Source organism: Rhinatrema bivittatum, chromosome 18 (genome assembly GCF_901001135.1).
Source record: "Rhinatrema bivittatum chromosome 18, aRhiBiv1.1, whole genome shotgun sequence".
In the NCBI taxonomy this organism is placed as follows: domain Eukaryota; kingdom Metazoa; phylum Chordata; class Amphibia; order Gymnophiona; family Rhinatrematidae; genus Rhinatrema; species Rhinatrema bivittatum.
The window spans coordinates 36515524-36539283 of record NC_042632.1 but is presented as its reverse complement, the minus strand read 5'-3'; the positions used below and the strand labels follow the sequence as shown (position 1 = coordinate 36539283).

Here is a 23760-nt window from a genome sequence, read left to right as displayed (position 1 = left end):
CTTTTGTGTTTCCTTTCCCCTAACTCCTCATTATTAAACATTTTTCTTTGCCAGCAAAAACGTTGTTCTTGATTGCTTATTGATTTATGTTCCCCCTTTTCAGGCACTTCAAAGTGGATTCCATGCAAGCAGTGTGAGTACTGCGAGTTTTACTGCACCTTGTTTGCCTCTAACACTTTTTAATTACTTTACAATAAGAAATGTAAAGATGTATTCCGACCTGGATAACAAGCCCCCACTACTTTACCCCCCCCCCCCCCCCCCCCCAATTCCTGTCAACCAAAGTCTGAGCCAGACAACAGAAGTATGCATTGGGGAAACAGGGGCAAATCAAGCCCTGGAAATCATCAGAAAAGCCAAATTGTTAGATTGGAAGCCCAGGAGACAGAGGAGATATTAGAGTCGAGCAATGATTTGTGACTCTCGAGGACGAATTCCGGCTGCTTCTATGGGTACAGTAATAGTACATCGAGCCCTACAGGTTGGATCTGAACGAAGCTTTCCATGCACTCGCGTTCGCCAGGGGCGGAGCCGTCCCGCCTCGCAGCCGGAGCCCTCGCATGGAAGCAGCTCCCGGCTGGGCGGGGGCGGCGCCCCAGGCCCGGGCGCTGATTGGCTGCCGGCTCTGCCTGTAACCCGGGAAATTCCCAGACAGAGGAGGGAGGAGGAAGGAGCGAGCGCCCACTTCCTGGTTTTGAAAGCAAGGAAATGGCTCTAGTAAATGGTTTGATGCATGGTTGTCAGCGTTCCCTGGGGCAGTAGCAGAGACAGCGAAGCATGGACGGGAAAAGTAAGTAGAACTTGTTTTCTGGGCTTAAATATAAGAAAAGGTGGCTGGGCTGGCGGCATCCGTACTGAATTTGTGGTCGGGCTTTTACTCCGAAATGTTTCTGCTGCAATCGGGACTCCCTGCGGCTTTCACTGTGTGCTGAGCCACGGATCAGCTCCCTAAAATGCTTGCCGCGGAACAGGACTGCGATTGTGAACAGACAGCGATCGGTCATCGTTAAAGCCCATGCTTTTCACTGCATTTCGGAAGGTATTGTTCTGTTTGCTCGGGTATTGCGACGGGCGCTGATAAGTGGAAAATGTGTGTTGGACAGAATCACATGGGATTACCCAGAGCCTGTATTATGCATCTATCTATCTATCTATCCGCACATATACCCACAAAAATAAAATATATAGAGAGAAAATTCTATTTTAAACAACTGACAGCTCCTGTTCAATATACAGAGCAATGTCCTTTTGTTTGGCAGGGAAGAGAACAAGCATGCAACTCGGATCTATTCAGTATCCATTCCCTTTCTTTTATATGCATGGTGCACCAACATGAGTTGATACTGCTATATTACACACACACACACTATATATATATATATAGAGAGAGAGAGTTGACAGCCATATTGCACACGTGTGCACATACATTTTATGTGTGTGTGTGTATATACATATACACAAAGTCCATCAGAACTGATTGGGGGGAAAAATTGCATTTATATGGACAATCTCACTCCCTTGATAGTGGAACAGAAGTCTCATGAATAGCCCCAATGGGAGGGAAATCAAAAGGAAAAGGCTAAGAAACCCAAATAGTGATGGCAAAGATGCTTTTTCAATAGTGATTGTCTCGCATATCTATCTGTCTATGTTATTTTGTTGTTGTTACTTGACATGGATACACACACACTCCTACAACCGCAGTATCTCGCATACTTTTAAAGTTCCAGTGCATATTGCTTTGGATGGTCTTAGTAATGGTAGCAGAACTGATTCTTATATAGGAAAGCTGGGATACCAAAAAATGTAATGTGACTTTGTGTGTTGCAAGAACTATTCAATATGGCTTAGAGGGCAGCGATTAAATGCAGCTTTTGTTATGAACACACTTTTAACTAACAACTGTGACAAAAAGCTTTAAACTGGGACATGACTGGGAGAGCAGGCTTGTAAACTGAGTAGCTTGTCTTGATCAGACAGATATATTCTGAGTTTGGCAGCATTATGGTTTTCTGAATGGGTTGATCAGAGATGTAAGTTCAAATTCCGTGCCCCCAAGCAGAAATTTCACAGAAGCCCCTAGAGCAGATAGGGTGGGGATCCCCCTCCTAAGAGTACTGGGAGTTGTATTCCCTTCTCTGCTTGTTGCTAATAAGTGTCAGTACCAAGCAAATACTCCTGTACTGTGTTTGGAGAGAGAGAGTGAAGATAATCAAGTACTAAGAAATGCAATCAGAAACCAAAAATATATTCAGCAAGATCACAGAAATGGTGCCACTGGCTTGATTTAAAAAGAACTTACAAAAGCATGTTGCTGTTATTTATAAAATATTTCTAGACCACATTCCTGGTTTGAGAATCGCCTAAAGTGGTTCACAATCAAATATCCCAATTTTTACCTTTTTATATCTGAACGTTAAAAAATTCAGCTCTTGCTGAATTTGGATAAGTTCTTGGAGGAGAAGTCCATTACCTGCTATTAATTAAGTTGACTTAGAAAATAGCCACTGCTATTACTAGCAACGGTAACATGGAATAGACTTGGTTTTTGGGAGCTTGCCAGGTTCTTATGGCCTGGATTGGCCACTGTTGGAAACAGGATGCTGGGCTTGATGGACCCTTGGTCTGACCCAGTATGGCATTTTCTTATGTTCAACCATAAGGCTATTGTACAATACTGGAGCTGCAGTAGAGAACATCCTAGACCTCAAGTGGTGCTGTACACCCTATACACAGCTGCAATGCAAAGTAGACTTCCCTGACTAGATTTAAGCTCCCTATCTGGATGATACCTTTGTAGTCTGTCCCTCAAATGGGGGGTGGCAATTGCCCCTAAGGGTATGAAAGGTAAGGAGTTTAAACCTTGGCAACCACTGTAGCTTTCAAAATGCAACTGAAATATTTGCTTTCCTAGGGCACCCCTGGACAATTCAAACTGCAGTGTTTGTACAGATCTGAAGCCTATGTACTGTTCTAGAGGACAAGCCTAGATACAAAACATTGTAATAATCAAGCTCAGCATCAACAAGCAAATTCATTACAGATTTAAATGCATTCATGGCCGAAAATGGTTGCAGCCGCTTCACCATTCTCAGTTTTTCAGATGAGAGGTTGTGAACTGCCATGAGAGTCTAGCATTAGAGCAGAATCAAATCTGACACCCAAGGCCTTTCCCTCAGGTATTGGATGAATGGGTAAAATCTGTGCAGTGCAAATAGATCAGCAGACCCTATTTTGATGATTTCTTTCTTCCGATTATTAAACATCGGGTTGCTATCTGTCTAGCAGCCAGGATACAATAGCAGCAAGTCTGCTGTTCACAGAACCAATCTACAGCTGGGTGAGATTCTAAAGGGACAACCATCTGCATGCCATTGGCGTATATGTGAATAAAAAATCAAATGATTTCCAAGGGTTGTCGTACTTATTACATCCATGAGGAAATTCTCTTTGGCACGATGCAAGAATTCTCAGTAAATTTTGAAATATTAATATCATGCCCAATAAAGCCTGGCTTACGAGTGCTCTTCATTGTATCAATCACAAAACCAAGAGTGTAACATATACCATTCCACAGTATAGAAATACAAAGCAGAAACTTAGTATGTGAAGTTACTAGTATCAGAATACACAGTGTCACAAAGACCACTGCTTCTGACAATTGTCCACGTGGATATACACCAGGCTCTCCCTCTCTTTTGTAGGCATTCAAACAATGAAGTAAGATTCTTGGAGACTGAAGCACCACCTAGGTCATCTCCCTCAGAACCCTGTCTGTTGCATTGCCCTCACTTCTGGTGTCCAGGGTCAGTTTTGGAGCTAGTGAGGCCCAGGGCAGAAACTTGGGCATGGGCCCTGGATCCTGGGAGCAGTCCTTTCTGCCCTCTCCCCATGATCCAGTTCCAGGTGCTCTCCTAGGGGGAGTAGGGGGCATTCCATGAAGTTAGCAAGTAGCACATTTAAGACTAATCGGAGAAAGTTCTTTTTCACTCAATGCACAAAAAAGCTCTGGAATTTGTTGCCAGAGGATGTGGTTAGTGCAGCTGGGTTCAAAAAAGGTTTGGATAAGTTCTTGGAGGAGAAGTCCATTAACGGCTATTAATCAAGTTTACTTAGGGAATAGCCACTGCTATTAATTGCATCAGTAGCATGGGATCTTCTTGGTGTTTGGGTAATTGCCAGGTTCTTGTGGCCTGGTTTGGCCTCTGTTGGAAACAGGATGCTGGGCTTGATGGACCCTTGGTCTGACCCAGCATGGCAATTTTTTATGTTCTTGGATGGAGAGCTCTCCCTTCTGCACCCATTCCTGGGTGTGCTCCCCCCTCCTCCCCATGTATCCTTCCTTGGTCTTCATCTCAACTCATTAGGAAGTTTGTGGGCCAGCCTATGACCAACATCTTCAGAGCAGGCACTGATAGGTTTAGACCAGGGCAGGGCCTCTCAGTGAGTATACACATAGAAGGCTCTATAGCAGCCCTGCCACTCACATGGGTTTCCTAGGTAACAGGAAATCCATATGGAAAGAGAGGTGGTACCACCACAGGTCCTGTCAATGTGGACTGAGAATCCCACACTGGATTTTGATGTCTGTTTAGAAGTCTATTTGCTTCTGGCTGCCACCGCAGCTTGAAAATCACTGCTAACCATAATGCAGGCAGTGGATCACTGGGCCCCTCCTTATGAGGGTTTTTTTGGGTGGTAATTATACCACTGGGGTTGATACAAGCTTTTTTTTTTTTTTTTTCATCGGTGAGGTTTCTGGCCTGGCCTGATAGATTCCTCCTGCTCCTTTGTATTTTCAACTTGATGAGAACAAGGACTGAAATCTTTTGCATTGAGCCTTCTTTTGCAACTTCCTGGGGATTTTTCCTCTATTTTTATTTACCCCTGTCCATTCTTCCAGCCCGGTTAATGCAGCAACAATCCTCGGCCAACACCAGAGTTTTTTTATTCCTTATCCTTCTGCTAGATCAGTCCTTACATTTGGGGATTCTCTCTCCACAGCTGCTGGAGACAGAGGACACACCTTTTTCCCTTGTGATATCATGCCCAAGTATAAGGAAGGTGTTATCTGAAGCAGTTCTCAGTAGTCTCTGTCTCCAGTAGTTGCAGATTAGTATAGGAGCATTGGCAATGTATTCATGGTTCTGAAAAAGGATGGGTCCTTTCATCCTATTCTATACCTGAAGGGGTCAAAACGTATCTTCATATACCTTACTTTTGGATGGTGATACTATGTCCTGTCATATCAGTCAGAAAAGGTAAATTCCTATTGTCTCTAGACAAGGTAGAAATCTACTTTCATATCCCCATACAAAGCACTTGCCAGAATCGTCTTTGATTTATGTGTACTAGGCAAGCAATTCCTTCCATTTGGCCTTGTGACTGCTCCAAGAACTTTCATCAAGGTGGTGGTGGTGGCGGCAGAAGTAGCTCTGCAAAAACTGGGCATAATGGTCCATCGCTACCTTGCCTGCTAGCTTATCAGAACCATGTTCTTCCAGGAAAGCCAGCAAGCCACACCGATAGTGGTGCAACTTATGTAGCAACTAGGAAGGGTAGCAAACTACACAAGGAGCAGCCTAAATCTCTCCAAGTCACTCAGGTTCATGGGTGCCATTTTCAATATACAGAAGGAAGGGTTGCTCTAACTTCAAAAAAGATAACCAAGCCAATATCTCAGGTGCAATGCTTCAGAGTTCAAGAAGCACCCAGGATTTGTGACAGCTTCATCTCTTAGGATTGACAGCCACTTTTTAGATTTGAGTTTCATGGGCCAGCACACCTGATAGTAGAGAAGAGCTTGGGATTAATCAGAGCCTTCAAATCAGTTGAAGGAAATGGACCTTGACCTTGACCCTTCTGGGTCACCATAACCATAGTTGGCTGGGATGCCCATTGCCTAGGGCTGGTGGCTCAAGGCTGGTGGCCGAAGATGAAATTGGCATGGACCATAAGAAGGGCCCTACTCTATTTTCTTTGATAAGAGGGAAAGTGGTAAGAATCCTGTTAAACAATGCCACAGCAGCAGCAGACGTGACAAACAAGGGGGCACCCACAGTCATACCCTAGCAATAGAGACAGATGTGCTTTTCAGTGGGCAGAGCGAAATCTACATCTGCTCTCTGCATCCCGTGTCAGAGGAAGCCAGAGTGTTCAAACCGTCTTCCTCAGCAGGAGCAGGCTAGATTCCAGGAATTGGTCAGGCGCTCTTTCAGATGATAGAACAGCAATGGGGCAGCCATCAATAGATTTAATAGCTACCTGGATGAATGCCAAGACAGTTGACAGAAAGAAAGAGGGTCCAGTGGCATAAAAGCCCTGATCGGAGGACAGCCTCCTGTATGTGCTCCCACCCTGGACTCTCTTAGGCAAGTCGCTAAAGAGAGAGGATCACCCATCCATGGTAATTCTGATAGCCCTGGATTATTCATAAGCGGACACAATAAGGCTAGTGGTAGGAACTTCCCAGGAGGCATGGGCTGCTGTGGCAGGGCCCAATGCTAATGGAAGACCCATCTCCATTTTGTCTTACGGCAAACACATTTAAGAAAGTTCAGGTTTTCTAGAAGGGAAGAAAAGACCTCTTAAGTACATCTAGTGATAGGTTTATGTAGAATTCAGCATGCACATCATCCAATCTTAGTCATAAGAACATCCATGCATTTATTTCTCTCTTATTAAACTCTCTCTAAAAATAATAAATTATCTGCAACATCAATACATAGCCATCATGATAGCTGAAAAAGTTTGCTATAACAGAAAATCTTCGTCAAAAGTAATTGAAAGAAGCTGCTGAAAGAAAAAGCTGACATTGGCCAATGTTTTGCAATGTTGCTTTAGGGCTAGCTCTAAAAACAAAGAAGCAGAAAAGATCCTTAATTCCTTTTTCAAGCACAAAATCAAGAACATTCAATTCAACAGATACTACTGCACTCCTTGTTATTTTGCAAATATGCCTGCTGGGGCTGATCCTGACTGTTGGAGAACCAGGTTCTTATCTACAGTTTTGGAAGAGTGTGATGCAGGAGATATTAGATATTGGTGATTGCCCCTTTCATCTCGCATGAGCTCTTGGTTAGGGGGTACGGATCAAGGGTCCCATTGAAGAATAGAGTTTTTGTATCACAAATATTATCAGCGGCTCTGTTTACAATTGCTAAAACATGAAAGTATAATCCTTGTATAGAACATTGACATAATCGAACCAATGACATTGCTGCTATTGAGATAGTAAGGTTTGGACTGGTAGGGGAGAGATCCAAGTAAGAATCTACATGGGGTGGCTTTTGGAAGCATTATGCTGTTGGCTAACTGATATTTGCATCTTTCGCCTTTACCTCAGAAAGTGTTATGACTTATTTACTATGTGTTTCTCTATATTGTTTTATCCTGTTTTGAATTTATTTGACTCTGCTTTGCATGTGTAGGTTAAATAAACATCATCAGTGTTTTAAATGACTACACATACCTATCGTATCTGCTATTATTTCCAAGATACAAAAAGGGAATTCAAGAGAGCCTGGCATCAGTGGTGATTTTCTGTCCAATCACCAACATGGAACCTTGGAAAACATATTTATTTTTTTACTTTTTTCCCCGTTGGGAAAAAATTGGGAGGTAGACATCGCCACTGGACCTGACCCAGTTACTTTTTTTTTTTTTTTTTTTTTTACTTTAGAAAACTTACCACCACCAGGCACAAACTCCAGAGGCTCTGGCTGGCAGATTGGTGAGGTATGTCCCTCCATGTGCTCTGAGGTCTGTTGGTACAGCCTTTTTTAAAGGCGCCCACAGTCAAGACTGTGCATTTGCAGGCACTCAAAACTGAGCTTTCTCTGTAATCGTGTCCTCTATGGGGTGTGCTACCTTCTGAGCTTTGTGATATCACAGACTTCAAGCTTTTCAGAAAGAAGCTGAAAGCCCACGGTTTTCAGTTGGCCTTCTAGTGAGATATTTTGATAAAATGATTTTATGTTTTATATAATATTGTTGTTGTCATATTCTCTGTTTTTTAATAATTGTACTACATGTGTTTTACTATACACTGTGTAGCATGGTGAGTCCAATTTAAGCAGTATATAAACACCCAGAATAAAATTGGGCAGACCAGATTGGCCTACTAGTCCTTAGCTGATGTTGGATTTTATGAGGCCAGTCCTCAGTCACTGGCTAACTTTGGAGGGATATTCCGCTGCATTATTAAACATAGCTGGATATGTTATTCAGCTAACTCTGAATATCAGTTAGCTAGATAACTTATATGGCTTACTTAATTCTGCCCAGAAATATCTCTGGATTGCCCCTTCATTATCTGATTACATTTAATAAAATATCCGGCTAAAGTTTACTCCGATTAGTGCCCAAAATATTCAAAGGTTGGCATTTTAGCTAGATAACTCACAAGTTATCCAGCTAGATGCCACTCAATATGGACCTCTATATATTTAATTTCCATAGCACTACCAGGCATATACTGCACTCTACTTATATCCTGGGCCAACAAACTGTTGTAATAAGCTGAAGTTTAAAAAAATCTTCCTGCTCACCTGTTGCTTAACAGTTGGACACACACGAGTCTGGTTGCTTAAAGTCAAACTAAGGGGGAACCTTTTCTATCCCTATCGCATGTGAAAAGGGACGCGATAGATAGGGGCGGAGTTGGGGCGGCATCGGGACCGGAAGAGGAGGAGTCGGGGCAGACAAGGCAGAAACTTTGCTGGCGACGATAAGGTATGACCCGTTATCAAAGCCAGTAGCGCGCCCAATAGCGCCACCTTTCACAGTGGTGCTATTGGGTGCGAAAGCCAGCAACGATAACACCGTGGTGGTGCGATCGCTGCCGGCTTTCGCAGGCCCGCCCCCTGCTTCACCCCCCCCCCCCCCCCCCCCCGTTACCTCGGGATTCAATAAGAGGTGCGGCATTAGAAAATCCAGGCCTAAATCTGGCAAATACAAGATTTTGACTTTTAGTTTGAACTGAATTCCTGACATCTTTGAAAACAGAACACTATTTTGCAACTTAGATTTTATTCAATTTTATTTTCCTCCTAATGTGTGACTTTTGGCAGCAGTCTTGGAGCAGTTATTAAAAACTGTGAATCCAGTCAAGTTGTGATCCATGAGAAGATTTGGTGAATCAGGAGACGCAGGTTCGTGCTCATTTTGATGAGCAGTAGTTCAGATTTGGCTTTGGCTTAACCAATATGAGTTGAACTTGTGGATGGAATTGGATCTATTCTGACCTGTCCCTATCCACTCCTAGTCCGGTGTGTGGTGTCGTGCATAGGTGCCCTTTTACTTAACTCCAACAAGTGCCACAGTTGGACTGGATCAGTTTCTAAGCCCCATCAATCCCCCACAGAATATGGGGAGACGCTGGTCCTCCTTGATGACCATAAACAGATTTGGTTTTTGAGAATACCAAATGAACCTGCTTTATGGACTAAATGCCATGAATAGTCATTGTTTTAAATTCTGACATCCAGGCCTGTTTTTGGCACTCGAGAACCGGTGTCTACCATCCCTACGGTAAATGAGCCTTTGGGTCCTCTCCCATAGAATGCATCTGACCCTTGCACACTCCCAAGGTCAGCTCCACTTGTCATCACCTGCTGTACGACATTGGATTCATAATTGCAATTCTTTTCATGCTCCAGCTGTGGGAGTCCAGATATCTGATTCCTTGAAAGTAACACTGATTCGTGCTGTGGAAAGAGTAAAAGGTTCTTTACTAGGATATTCCTGTATTTATTTTTATTTTATTTAATTTCTTTTACTATACCGATGCTCAAGACCAGGTCTTATCGTACCGGTTTACAATGTAACTGAGGGGAAAACCAATTAACATCTAGGTAGAAAGTAAAGTTACATTAAACAGGGAGCATAAAACATGGAAGATGAAAGACAGGTCAGGTTTTAAACTAAAACAACTGGAGAGTGATAAATATATAATCAACAAAAACTATATGTTAAAGATACATAAATATATAAAGATACAGGCGATTATTAATGGGACATGCAAACTTAGACCTGCTACTGCAGTTATACATTTTAATACCTTTTTGGTATGTGGCCGGGCCTCTGATATCATCTACCGTCTAAACCTTTATCAGATACAGCAGGCAGCTCGCCATTGTAACTGCCGGTCACTTAATGGTTATTTTAAAGCGGTTTTCTGTGAACATCACTGAAATAATTTTGCTTTTCTTACACCTTGGCAGCTTGTGTATATTATTATGACTGCTGAGGAAAATTTAAAAGGAATGTACTTAGAAACGTTGGCACTTTTTGTGTCTCTCCTCACTGGCTGCTGTCGGGGCCTAAGTGGAGACATGCACTGTATTGAGCTAAGGAAATACATAGTCATTTGTTGATCCTGCAAGGTCAGAGAGTGTGTGCAGCTCTGGAGTATCTTTCTACCCTGGATTGATAGTAATTTACCTCTATGATAGTAAAGTTGTTTTTTTTTTTTGGGTTGTTGTATTAAATTCATCGGTTGTATTTGTAGCGCTCCATTCACTATTGGTCTGTGACTCGGATGGGAGACTGAATTCTCTTCGCAAGGCGGCACCCAAAGTTTCATTGTTTCAATAGGGTTTGCTCAGACGGCTGAGAAAATCCTTGTGGTCATTTTCATTTTTTTTTCAGTACTTAAACGCTGTTTATATGAAAGGTGAATTCCCCCGTCGTCTCTGTCTGTCTTTTGTTTTGGTAGTCTTTTGTCTGGCTTGTCTCTCCCTAGTTCTTTTTTTTTTTTTTTGTTTCTTTTATATGGTTGTCAACCAGATGAGCATAGATTGGCTCTGATTGTAATTCAGGCATTCCTACAGTAACTGCATTCAGTTTGTGTGCCAGGCATACTTCTTATCGGAAATCATTTTTCCTCATGTCTCTGGATTTGTTTTTTGAGAGACTGGGCTGGCTAGTTAACTGCTGAAGATTAAATAAGCAGTGATGATTTTCTGTTGGGTCACCATCCCACAAAATCTGGCGAATTTTGAAAGCATTGCAAGAAATTTTCAGAGCTGGTGGGCTTTGCTTCCTGGCTACTGAAAATTTGTGAATTGCGAGATTCTCACCCAGGACAAGTGGCCTGCCCTGTGTTTTTTTTGTTTTTTTTAACAATGCAGATGATGAAGCGTATCCCACCAGCTGCCGAAGACCTGAAGAGGCCCCTGGTGATGATGCTGGCAGTGGAGCTTATCCTGTAAGCTTGCTGCTTGGGAGGAGGAAGTAGGTAGCGGGGGGTGAGGATAAGGTCTGAGAGCAGCGGAAACGCACAAAGAAGATCAACACAGACACAGACTCCCCTCCTCTGTATCGTTTTTTTTTTTTTTTTTTCCCTTTAGAAAATCATCCTTAACCATGTCTAAAACAAATAAAGCCATACTTGGAAATCCAAGCATCTACAAATTTCTGAATACAGAAAAAGTTTCTGTCTTACTCTACAAATTCCTTGTTTGTTAACTTCTAGAACTGGAAATGATTAAGATTCCCAGAACTACAATAACATGCAGATGTAGTTGGAGGACTGTTCTCTGTTAATGAGGGAGCAGATGTTTCCTACTTGCAGTGAAATGCAGGTAGAAGAGCCTACTGACAGTGCAGGGCCTTCTGGAACATTGTAGACCAATGTTTGGTTCCAGGCAAACTGCCTGGGAGTCTTGACAGTTTCTATCTGTTTTTTTTAAATTTCATTTTGGACTTTTATCCTGCTTTCCTTCCCCAAAAGGAACCCAGATAGGTTTATATATCAGAACAATAATGCATATTTACTTAATATATCATTAAACAAAGAAGTCAATAGAGTTGGGGGTTAGCTGGTAAAATCTGTAGGGTTAGGGTGTGTGGGTTTTTTTTTTTTTTTTTTTTTAAGGCTGGATAAGACTGGTTGCATCAGATGCTCATCCTAAAGTTAGCCAGATGATTAATCCAGGTATGTTATAGTCAGTGGCAGACTTATCCAGGTAAAGTCACCTGGGTAACTTTTCTGCTGGCCGGCCTGCTGAATATCTACTTCCCATAAAGTACATTAAAAGTATCATAAAACAATTTATAAAAATCCTTCATACTGGCAGCTACCTACCCCACTCTTACTGGGAGTATGAAAAGCAGAACTTACATATCTAAAAGATAATGCTCCCTCGATTATTTTATTTATATATATAATTTTATTTTTTTTCTGGAGGTCACTATGTCCCAAATATGCCAAAAATATAAATTCCCTATTACATAGTGACCCATGCCCAGGTAGGGAGTGAAAAAAAATCACATAACGTGATAATAGTAAACATCCAGAAAATATTATTCATACCTGGACCCACAAAAATAGTCTACAATGACTGATTAGCCTCTTTACCCTCCTTATTATTTGTCGTTGCCTGGACAGCTTTTGAAGTTGTACCCAATGGCAAGACTACAGTCCATTCTTACCTTCCGTGGGTGCAAAGCTGCTTCCCTTAGATCTGTTCTAGTAACTTAATAAGTGATGGCTGATTGAAAACTAAATTTGTCCATCCTATCTTAGCAGTGGAGATTCTTCCACTTTGGGTGGATGCGCATAAAAGTTCCCATATGTGATGCAACACCAGCTCACCCCCTTCACCCGCGTGCCTTTTTGCCTGATCTCTCCAACCTTTTCCTGCTGTCTGTCCCAAATATGCCGAAAATCTGATAAAAGATCCCTGGGATAAAATGGATGCATAAAAAGCAAAAGGGAAAGCTCAGGGCTTAAAGATATTTCAAGCTCCAGTGGCAGACGACACCACCAGCCTTTCGGGGTTTTCCCAACCCTAGCAAGATATCAGTTCATGGAGCTGAAGGGGACCTGAGAAACCCTCAACTTCCTCTTGACAAGTGCTTAGTCAGAAAAGGCCAGCAAACTGGAGGACTTTTGAAAAAGCCAGGAGCTTAGGAAGATATCTGCTTCCTTGGGAATGCCATCTTTTGAGTGTCTGCATTTCTGATAAGAGCATTTATATGCTTTGTTTTCTTTTGACCTTGGAGTTTTGTTTATTTTTTTTCTTGCTCCTTTTGGGCTTCTAGTACAATCAAAACTTGCCTCCATTGGAGCAACAGCACCATGAGCTATCCTTCAACTGCCCAGGGATTTTCCTCCCATTTTTTTTAACCTACTTCTCCTTCCCATCTGGCTCAGCCGTTGCAGGAATCTCTCTGGCCAGGGGCTGCAGACTGAGGTTCCCTACAGAACCTAATGTACCTAGATCTTTAGTCTGACCAGCAGGTGGCACTGTTGTGCGATGGTTGAGGTGCCCTCTTCCTCATGGCTGTAAATACTGCCTCTGCAGCCTCTTGGGTTGCCAACTCTCCCCATGTTGACCAAATAGGCTGATCCAGTCCTGATTTTTGTCCCAGTGCATGCATGCATAGAGTTGCAGTTCTGACCATCTAAGAGAAGTGAGGGAGACCATCAGACCTACAACTCCATGCATGCAACAGGGCAATACCGGACTGGATCAACCTGGGATGAGGTGGCAACCCTAGCAGCATCCTCGGCACTGATTGGGGGGGGGGGGGGAGTGAAGAAACAGCACAGTTGCTTTATTTTAAAAGCACAGTCAGTTATATTACAAAGCTCAGTTTCCACATGGGCATGAGTGGCATTTGTCATACTTTTAATTAAAGTGGAAAACTCAGAAAACAACAAGAGATGTCTGGAAAAAAAAAAGATCCTCAGCCTGTTTCCAACCATTTGTTGTTGGTGGATTTGACGCAGGCCCACAACTTGCATCCTTTTGTCATGGAAACCGTGCTGATGTTAGCAACGGGGCAGCAAACATCTGCTCAGCACTTAACCACAGTGCGAGGTAAACAAACGTTCCACTGACGCCAGCCGCCCAGCGCCAGCTGCACATGTACGTTTTGGAGAACAGGAACGGTGCCCCACATTCTGTCCTTCGCACAGTGGGATTCTTCTTTAAGCAGGCACTTCAGAGCCGTGGTAGAAATACTTTCCCCGAGTAAAGCCAAAAAAAAAAAAATAAAGCATTCAGGCTTTCATCTGCTTTGGACTGTTTCATGGGCAGCCTGCATGGCGTGGCAGTTCAGCCTGTGACTGCTCTGTGCTTCCAGGGATGCATTGGGATAACCAGCAGGAAGCAGCAGTTACGCTGGGCTGACTGGAGGGGCTATTTTTAGTCTTCCTTTGCTCTATTACTGTGTCAATGGAAAGTTTCTTGTTTGAGAATTTTAGAAAGGCAGGGCCTTCTATCAGATTTCACACGAGGGAATCTGGGAATATTTTAAGCATGATGCAATTAGGGAATAACGATCCTAAATCCAAATGTCAAGTTAGCTTAAGTCTGAGAATGATGTAAGCATGCTAATACTGTGGTGAAAACCACTCCCAACGGGCCGATACAGTAAAAGTCACGGTATGGAAAGTTTCCTTCACATGTGCTGAGTGCGCTAACTTCTGAAAGTAAAATGTGCGGCTTGGCTGCACATTTTACTTACTGAATCGCACGGGAATACCTAATAGGGCCATCAACATGCATTTGCATGTTGCGGGCGCTATTAGGTTCAGGGGGGTTAGACGCGCGTTTTGGACGCGCTATTACCCCTTACTGAATAAGGGTTGTAAAGCTAGCACGTCAAACGCGCGTCCAAATGCCGGCTAACAGTGAGCTCCGTCAGAGCGCACTGTACTGTATCGGCCTGCAAGTGAGGATGATCTCCTTCTGGAAAGCAGTTAGTTATTTTATGTGAGCTCTCAAATGACTGAAAAGTCCAATTCTTGAACTACAAATGTGTAGACCCGTGGTTCTCAACTTTTTTTTTTTTTTTTTCCTGTTGGGACACACCTGGCAGGTAATGCCTACAGGCGTGACACACTTGACCATCACAGGGCTCAATGTAAACATATACTCTGCACCCACCCATCCCCAACCCCATACAATGGATGCAGAACAAAACCAGGATATTTCAAATACAACTCGTTATATAAAAAAAGATATTCTGGTGCTATCTCAGTAATAGAAACACAAACTCCTTTACTACCAGGCGCATTGCAAAATACAAACAAAACCTGGAAAAAAAAAACCCCACTCAGCACATGTGTAGGAAACGTTCCATACCATTACAACACTAATTCCAAGAACTCAAACAGCAATAGCCCTTCCAATGAAAAGGCAGCAGTGCAGCACCCGTGCATGTCCTAATGAGAAAATGCAACAAAGAAGATTGATATAAATCCCTACCTACTAGTAAAATACCTCTCCTCAGTCACACAAACAGATCCGACCTTCAATAAATACAGAATAAAAGACCACAAATTACAAATGTGGAGCCACAAACTGGAATGGAAGCTTCAAAAGCCATTGTGCATGCAGTGCAAAACTGGAGAGCTAGAAACGGAAATACATATCCACCCTAACCTAAGCAAAGTACAAAGAGAGAAGACATGCACATTCCCCAAACTGACATTTGATGACTCCTGCACCCATCACTCCCCTTCCATTGCTCCATCATCCTTCACTTTTCCCAATTACTTCCTTTCAATCATCTACTCACATCCCTGCCCAGCTTCCCCAACCTCTTCCTCCCCCCCCCCCCACCCCACCCTCCACAGGGGGAAGAGATCAGCAGCAGCGTCACTCCCAGACTCAGCAGGGGAAGATTTAACGTTTGCATCCCATTCGGGGCCCAGAACAGCAGGAGCTGGCAATGTCTCGCTCTGATCTGGGTGAAGGAGGAAACAGCCTCCCACTGAGCCAGAAAGAAGAGAAGGAAGTGAGAGAAGACAACCAACTCCCAGCCGGGCTGATTAAGGAGGCAGCCATCTGCTGGCCCTGCGACACACACCTCCCGGGACCTCGTGACCCAGCAGCCTGTCCCGACACACACCTGTTGAGAACCACTGGTGTAGACAGATGTTTCAGGAGTTATAAGAGGAAAAGATTGAACCATGCTTGCTGCATAGTAGTTGGCTATCTTCTTTTTCTGGATTTTTTTTTTCTGCATCCAGGGCTATACGGTTTTCCTCAAAGATCCAGGATTCTTTTTTTTTTTTTTTTTTTTTTTTAATTTCCATCACCTACCCTTATCCCGAGTTGCCATTGAAATTAGACAGTCGGCAAAAAGAGACGGCAACTGCCAAGTGATAATAAACCAATAGGCGGCAGATGTGGCAATAGATATTTATTCGTTCTCAGATGTGGAACGCAGGATCTGTAAACTAAACTAATATTGATTTTTCTGCTTCTAGAGACAGGAAGGGTCAAAGGGCAGCTGCAATTTTGGTTATTTGTAAATGTTATGAAATCATGGTCCCAGCACCTCTGTGAATTGACAGATAAAAATAGAGGAACAGAAAAGATTACAGCTCAGTTTGAAGAACAAAGACTGAGCTATGAGGAGGTATTAAGCAAACACAAGCATCAGGAGGCCGATTTGACTGATAAGCTAATTTCTATGCAGTTACAAACTTCATTTGTGAACACCCACAATGAAATCTGACATTTTTCACCTAAGTAAGCAGTTTAGGTGACGAGGAAGAGAAGATAGCTGTTGCCAAAACACAGGCTGCCAATATTTCTAGTCTAGTGGCTGCATTATCCTTGGATGACCGTTACAGGCTTCAAACCTGCCACCCACCACCACCACTTGCACCCTTTGTGCTCTTGTTCCCTTTCTTACACTCAGTCTTGGTCACCCCGACAGCAGAGTCACAGGATGGCAAGGCTTACATTTACTAAAGGCAAATATTGAGCGGAGCAAGATTTTATAAGGAAGTCCATTTCCATGGCATGACCTTCCCTATCTGTAATCTCTTATCCCTGCAAGTTCTCAAGATCCCATTGGACTTGTCCAGGCAATTCACTCGGGCACTCCTATTAGCAATATTCTCTGCACTTTTATCATCACTCAAATTGTGGGCGAGTTTCATCTCAATCAATCGGTGTCTTCCAGACAGGAGCACCTAGATGTTAGAAACCAAAGCCTGTATGTCCGGTTGACTTAGTGGCACGGTGGTGATTGTTGTAGCATCAGACATTTCTCCTTGGCATACCTGTCACAGTAGTTCTTTCTATAGCAGCAGTAAGAGGCTGTGTCTCTTATTCTGTCACGCTTAGCAAATTGAACATACAGCAGTTGTTTTGGCAAATGTGCATCAGGCATGTGTACGCAATGCTCACTCCACCGCAGTTGGGCCAGATGATCAGAGCTTCCATAAGGACACTAGCAATTAATGCAGCAACCCTTCCACCCTGTGTTGAGGGTCTTCTGGAATACATGCCAATGCTATACTCTGGTTTTCTAGTTGTCTTCTATACCCAACCTAAGACTCACAACCGTAGAGAAGAGTTGAGATAACCAGTGCTTTATGAACGAAGAAGCCAATATTCAGCATTGCTTAGCCAGATAAGTAGGGACTTAACTGGTTAAGAGGGAGAAGCTGAATATTGGTCCTGTTCAGCTGCCCCAGTTAGCCAGATAAGTAGTTATTCCATGAAGTTAGCAAGTAACACATTTAAGATTAATCGGAGAAAATTCTTTTTCACTCAATGCACAATAAAGCTCTGGAATTTGTTGCCAGAGGATGTGGTTAGTGCAGTTAGTATAGCTGTGTTTAAAAACGGATTGGATAAGTTCTTGGAGGAGAAGTCCATTACCTGCTATTAATTAAGTTGACTTAGAAAATAGCCACTGCTATTACTAGCAACAGGAACATGGGATCTTCTTAGTTTTTGGGTAATTGCCAGGTTCTTACGGCCTGGATTGGCCACTGTTGGAAACAGGATGCTGGGCTTGATGGACCCTTGGCATGTTCTTATGAATGATATTTCTTATTTCATTGCAAATGAAGGCCCACCCGCTACTGAAGTAATTTTTGTGTTGGTTCGCACTTCCTTACGTTTCTAGGGTATCCACTTCAGTGATAATGGCTGTGATAATGACTCCAACAGGATCTAGGTGACGCCACTCTTATGAGGCAGGAAGGTTCCCAAGAAGCATTATTTTTATTTACATTTATAACCCACCATATGCAAAATATTGCTCCTGGTGGCTCGCAAACAAGACTATAAAATCAAGTTGGCACAAAAATACAGTCATTCCAACAAGAAACAAACCAACAGGCTGATAGCATACTGTAAACTACTTCTTTTACATCACATATTGCAGACTGATGAAGGCAATAGATGCTATGATATTGTCTCCTGTTGCACCTGCCTGCTTTATATTGCCAGCATTCACAAGGACACTGCCAAAAGGAAGTGTAAATTTAGAACAGCAATTTTGTATAGTATGGGCTTGTTCTAGTTACCCCCAAACTAAATTAGAAATGTAATATTAACATAGCCCACAAGAGCAGGGATTTTGGAGATTTGTACTTAAATATAAGGATAAAATGAAAAAAATATTTGATTTTACTGTATAAATCTTTTAGGGGTAATTTTTTCAAAAAGATTAATGTGCTTAAACTGAAAATTATCTTGGGGGTGGTTATGTGGGGGGAAAATACGAGCGGAACTTATGCTCCATGTTCCAGGGAGTGCGGAGAAAGCAATAACACGCATGTTTTTAAATTTTGCATGTAATATATGCATAGGTGTAACTTTCTGGACGCATGCCCGCGTGTGGACCGGCACATGTGTTCATCAATCTGCTTTTGAATATTCCAGCTGTGTACCTGCATGCAGTCTGTTGAAAATCACCCTCTTTTTGGTCATTTTTCTGCTTATGTTCCCTATGATTGTGAGACTGTAAAATCCTGATGTTTGTATTGCCGGTGGCAAAATTTAGGATTGCTTTGGTGATGCAGTTTTTAACCTTGATGCGCATAAATTACATCGTGGACAGGTTGGCGTTGCCCATACGTCACACAGTGAGATATGTTTATAGGTATTTATTTATTTATTTATTTAATTTCTTTTATATACCGACATTCGATCGAGATATCACATCGGTTTCCAGATAACTAAAGGAATAGGGCTAGATCGGCCCTATTTTACATTTTAACATGGTAACAATTATAACAAATTATAACAGAATAATAACAGAAGTACATGGAACAATAGATTATAGTATATAACATATGTACATAATGACTTGTTGATAAAAATAATTTAGGATTAAGGGTAGAGGGAGGGTTGGGAGGAAGGGAGGGAAGAGAGGGGTGGGTGGGGGAAGGGAGTGTCGGGGAGGGATGAAAGGGGGGAGAGATGTCTGTGTAGAGGGTGAGGTGTGTTGCGTTAAGTTTAGACTGAAAAGTTTAGACTGAAAACACGATGCTTCGGCTTAACTGTGGGCTTCAGAATTCTTAGAATTCCTGTATTGACATGTCGGAGGGCGGTCAACGCAAGCTTTTTGTGCATCTATTGTATTTCTTTCCAAACATCTTTTTGAAAGTCCCTTCAATAATAAAAGAAATCCCCTCCAGACTTTTTTTTTTTTTTTTTCTAAGTTACTGAGAGGAAGGCAATGTTCCTGTGCACTGTTCCCTTGTTCTTCTCATTTGGGAACTCTGTACAGTCTGTTCTTCCCCCAGAGAGACTGCCAGACGGTCAACACTGCTGTACTATCTGTTCTTCCCAGCCTTTGTCTTCACCTCTCCCATGAGATTCTCAACCATTTCTGGATGGCAGAAATTCCAAATTAGTGTTCAAATCCTAATTTATTTTTTTTTTTTTCCAGATTTCTAACAGATTTTTTTTCTAGTCTTTTTGCCCCTACTCTTTTTTTTATACCAATAAACTAAGCCTAGCTTTTGCTCTCTCTAATTTGCCCTTGCCAAAAAAAAAAAGCTTGTCTCTCTCATCCCCAAGCCAAACTCTCTTTTGCTGCAATATCCAGTCTATAAATGAGCCTTGTCCAACTTGTTCTCTTGCTCCTCTCCCATTTAGCTACTCTGTGGTACTCAGGTTATCCAGAAAAGATTGTTATTGATGGCCAATTACCATCCAGCAAGGCCACAAGGATATAGGGAACCAGATGACAGGGCGTTGCGAAACTTGATGGTAAGACGTGGTAGGTGGGAGAGACTGTGTTGGATTAAGGATGCTCATCTGCTCAGGGAGGATAACACAAACTGACTTAGGTAAGAGTGATCTCTCAAACAATCCAGCTTGGGCAGCTGGGATGCATCCTTAGCTGTGTAAACCAGAAAAACTGGGCAGGCTGGATGGGCCAACTGTTTTTTATCTGCAGTCTTCTGTGTAAGTGAGCATATTGTCAAACAGTCGTGCAAGTAAACACAGTACTCTTCCTGTGAGCTCAGTTCTATTCATGCAGGGAGCTCTAAGCTCTCCTATTAGTGCATCTGGCTGACCTTTATTGTGCATTTTTAATACTTCGCACTGTAACAAATTGCAGATAATAATAGGGAGGGCAATTATCAAAAGCCATTTACCTGGGAGTGGCAGAGTAGTAGGGATGTGCATCGGGTGCCCGATCGTTTGCGCTTTCGGGTTCGTGTGGCCGCGGGAAAATCTCATTTCCCACGGATCGTCTTTTTTTTTTTTAGTATAAAATCGTTTTTCGGCTTAGTGCACGCTTATGGGAGTTAGCGCGCACTAACAAAAAAAAGTGTTCGTTTCTTGTTGGCTACGGTATTTCAATTCATTATAAAAAAAACAAACAAACCACTATTCACATCCCTAGAGAGTAGCCTAGCGGTTAGAGCAGGGGTCAGGAACCTTTTTGGCTGAGAGAGCCATAAACGCCACATATTTTAAAATGTAATTCCATGAGAGCCATACAATATGTTTAAAACTAAATACAAGTAAATGTGTGCATTTTATGTAAGATCACACTTTTAAAGTACAATAAGTCTCTGAAAATATTACACCAGGCCTTAAGACACCAATACATCTCCTATTAGGAAAACGGACCAAGTCAGGCTGCTATAGAGTCCTACACAGAAACTACACGCCAGCAGAAAACCTCACCTGAATCACGTGCTGTCCCTCACCTAACATAGAATAAAGAGACCAAAACGCATAACAAGAAGCATGCAGAAAAAACTGAATTGGAAACTGCAACAAGCCAGAGTCTCTGTATGCAGTGTAACAAAGGAAAAAGAAACATCACACATCCTTATAAAACAAATCAAGAAATATAAAATCATCAGCAGTAAAACTGTACTAACAAAAAGAACATATTTCGAAACAGCTGATGAGTGGAATATCCAATAATTAAAAACTCATATAAAACATTTCCAGATACCAACAAAATATTTCAAAATAGCAGACACAAAGATCCAGTAATGAAAAATAATAAGGATACAAAATTTTTTTTGCTCTGCATACCTGGGAACGTTTGATATCCAGGTGTCCTGAGATTGTTCTGAATTAGCAGGAGGTGGGGTGGTTTGCTTGGAACTTTCTCCTCTCTCAGTCACATACCAGCGCTCTCTCTCACACTGGCTCTCAATGACACACCTATACACACATGCTCTCAGTCACTCACATATACAAATGTTTTTTCTCTCTCACTTATATAGGCTCTTAATTACACATTTACACACATGCTGTCTATCTTTTCACGCTTACACACACACAGGCTTTCAATCACATAAATACATGCTGTCTTTTTCTCTCACACACAGACTCTCATTCACATGCTTACAAACATGTCCTCTCTTTCTCTCATTTACACACAGGCTCTCAATCACATACTCACATGCTCCCTCACCTAAATCAGCTCTCAATCACACACAGACACACATGGTCTCTCTCTCTCTCATTTAAACACAGGCTCTCAATCACATACTCACATGCTCCCTCACCTAAATCAGCTCTCAATCACACAGACACACATGGTCTCTCTCTCTCATTTAAACACAGGCTCTCAATCACATACTCACATGCTCCATCACCTAAACCAGCTGTCAATCAGACACAGACACACATGATCTCTCTCTTACTTATACACACAGGCTCTTAATCATACATACACATGATCTCTCTCACACACAAAGGATCTCAATCATACACACATACTCTTTCAAACAAACAGGTTTTCAATCACAAACTTACACATACAGGTTCCCAATGGTAAACTTACATTCATGCTCTCTCTCTCACAGGCAGGATCTCAATCACAGACATACTCTCTTTCACATATACAGGCTCTCAATCATTCACATACATGCAATCTCTCACTCACACACACAGGATCTCAAACACACATGCTTGATCGCTCATTCACTCTCTCTCTCCCCCCCCCCCCCCCCCGGGAACTCGCGGCAGCAGCAGCAGCCACCTCCCAACGCTAACCTCCTTCATTTTCAGCCCTCGCGGAGGCGAAGGCGGAGTCCCATCGGCCGCGGTTGAAGATTTTCATTTTCCTCCGAGCCGCGCTGCAGTCTTCTTCCCGCGCAGGCACCCGATGCTCTCCACTTCCTCTTCCGGGCCGCGGGAAGAAGAGAGCACCGGCGTGCTCTCTTCTTCCCGCGGCCCGGAAGAGGAAGTGGAGAGCATCGGGTGCCTGCGCGCGAAGACCCGCGCAGGCACCCGATGACTCCAGCGCTGGCACCCGGCTGACACCCGATGACTCCCGCGCAGGCACCCGGATGACTCCAGTCGGCGTGCTCTCTTCTCCTCCCCCCCGCGGCCCGGAAGAGGAAGTGGTGAGCATCGGGTGCCTGCGCGGAAGAAGAGACCACGCTAGTGTGGTCTCTTCTTCCCGCGCAGGCACCCGATGCTCTCCACTTCCTCTTCCGGGCCGCGGGGGGGGGGGGGAGGAGAAGAGAGCACGCCGGTGCCGCTGACTCCAGCTGTCCTGCCGCGTTCCGCCCGGGCTGACAGCATTTTAAGCCCGGGCGGCGGAGGACCGGGGAGCAGCTGGGTCAGCGGGGAACCGCGAAGTATGGCGACACGTGTCTGCGAGCCAGATGCAGCCCTCAAAAGAGCCATATCTGGCTCGCGAGCCATGGGTTCCCGACCCCTGGGTTAGAGCATTGAGCTGTGAACCAGGGAAGCCAGGGTTCAAATCCCACTTGTGACCTTGGGCAAGTCATTTCACCCTCCATTGCCTCAAGTACAAACAGATTGTGAGCCCTCTGAGAACAGGGTAATATCTATAGTGCCTGAAGAGGAGAATATAAATCACATAGAGGTTCAACAGTACACATACCTTTTACCTACAGGAAAAGTAGGTGGAGTCAGAGGAAGGATTAGGTCACTGAAGGCATCAACGTGATTGTTTTGCATTTTCAAAATTGAGTGCATGCTTTTTCCGTGAAGGTGAAATCTCTGTGGGACTTTTTTTTTTCCCCTTGGGCAATTTTCAAAGGGAAATTTTATGGATATTTTTTCTGAGAATTGGGGCAAAGTCCATGGGGGTGGGGAGGGGAAGTACCCATGAACTTGGCAACAGTCCTCATAGTTTTGAAAATTACCCCTATAGTGTAACAAAACAGTCCCCAATCCTCAGACTTTTTTTTTCTCTCTTTTATAAAATATTGAAGTTGCTGGTGACCTCTTGGACTGTGGATGATTATAAAACTGAAGCAGAGTACTATTTGACCTTTTTGGCTAAGATTCAAGCACAAGGGTCTGAGTTATGAGCTGAAGATGGTCCCTTCTTGGTCTTTTGGCTGAGACCGAGAACCTGTACCACATGCAGGGGTTAATGTCCTCTTTCCTGACACTACTAGTGACCCAGTGATGTAACGACCATTGCCAAAATGAGGAAAAAAAAATGTGAGGCCTGCTGTGATTTTTTTTTTCTTTTGGCCATTTGGTTGAGAACCTGTACAATATGACCCTACCAGGGGGACACGATGACGTAACG

At 43.1% G+C, this 23760-nt stretch overlaps 1 protein-coding gene across 1 annotated transcript in view; it reads left to right on the top strand.

Moving 5' to 3' along the window:
- The first annotated feature begins 641 nt into the window (after positions 1 to 641).
- Positions 642 to 23760, top strand: part of TNIP1 (TNFAIP3 interacting protein 1) — an 80163-nt gene continuing 57044 nt past the window's right edge. Inside the window, exon 1 of the mRNA XM_029583441.1 lies at positions 642 to 790. The gene's annotated coding sequence lies outside the window, so the exon portion shown is untranslated. The remainder of the gene's footprint in view (positions 791 to 23760) is intronic.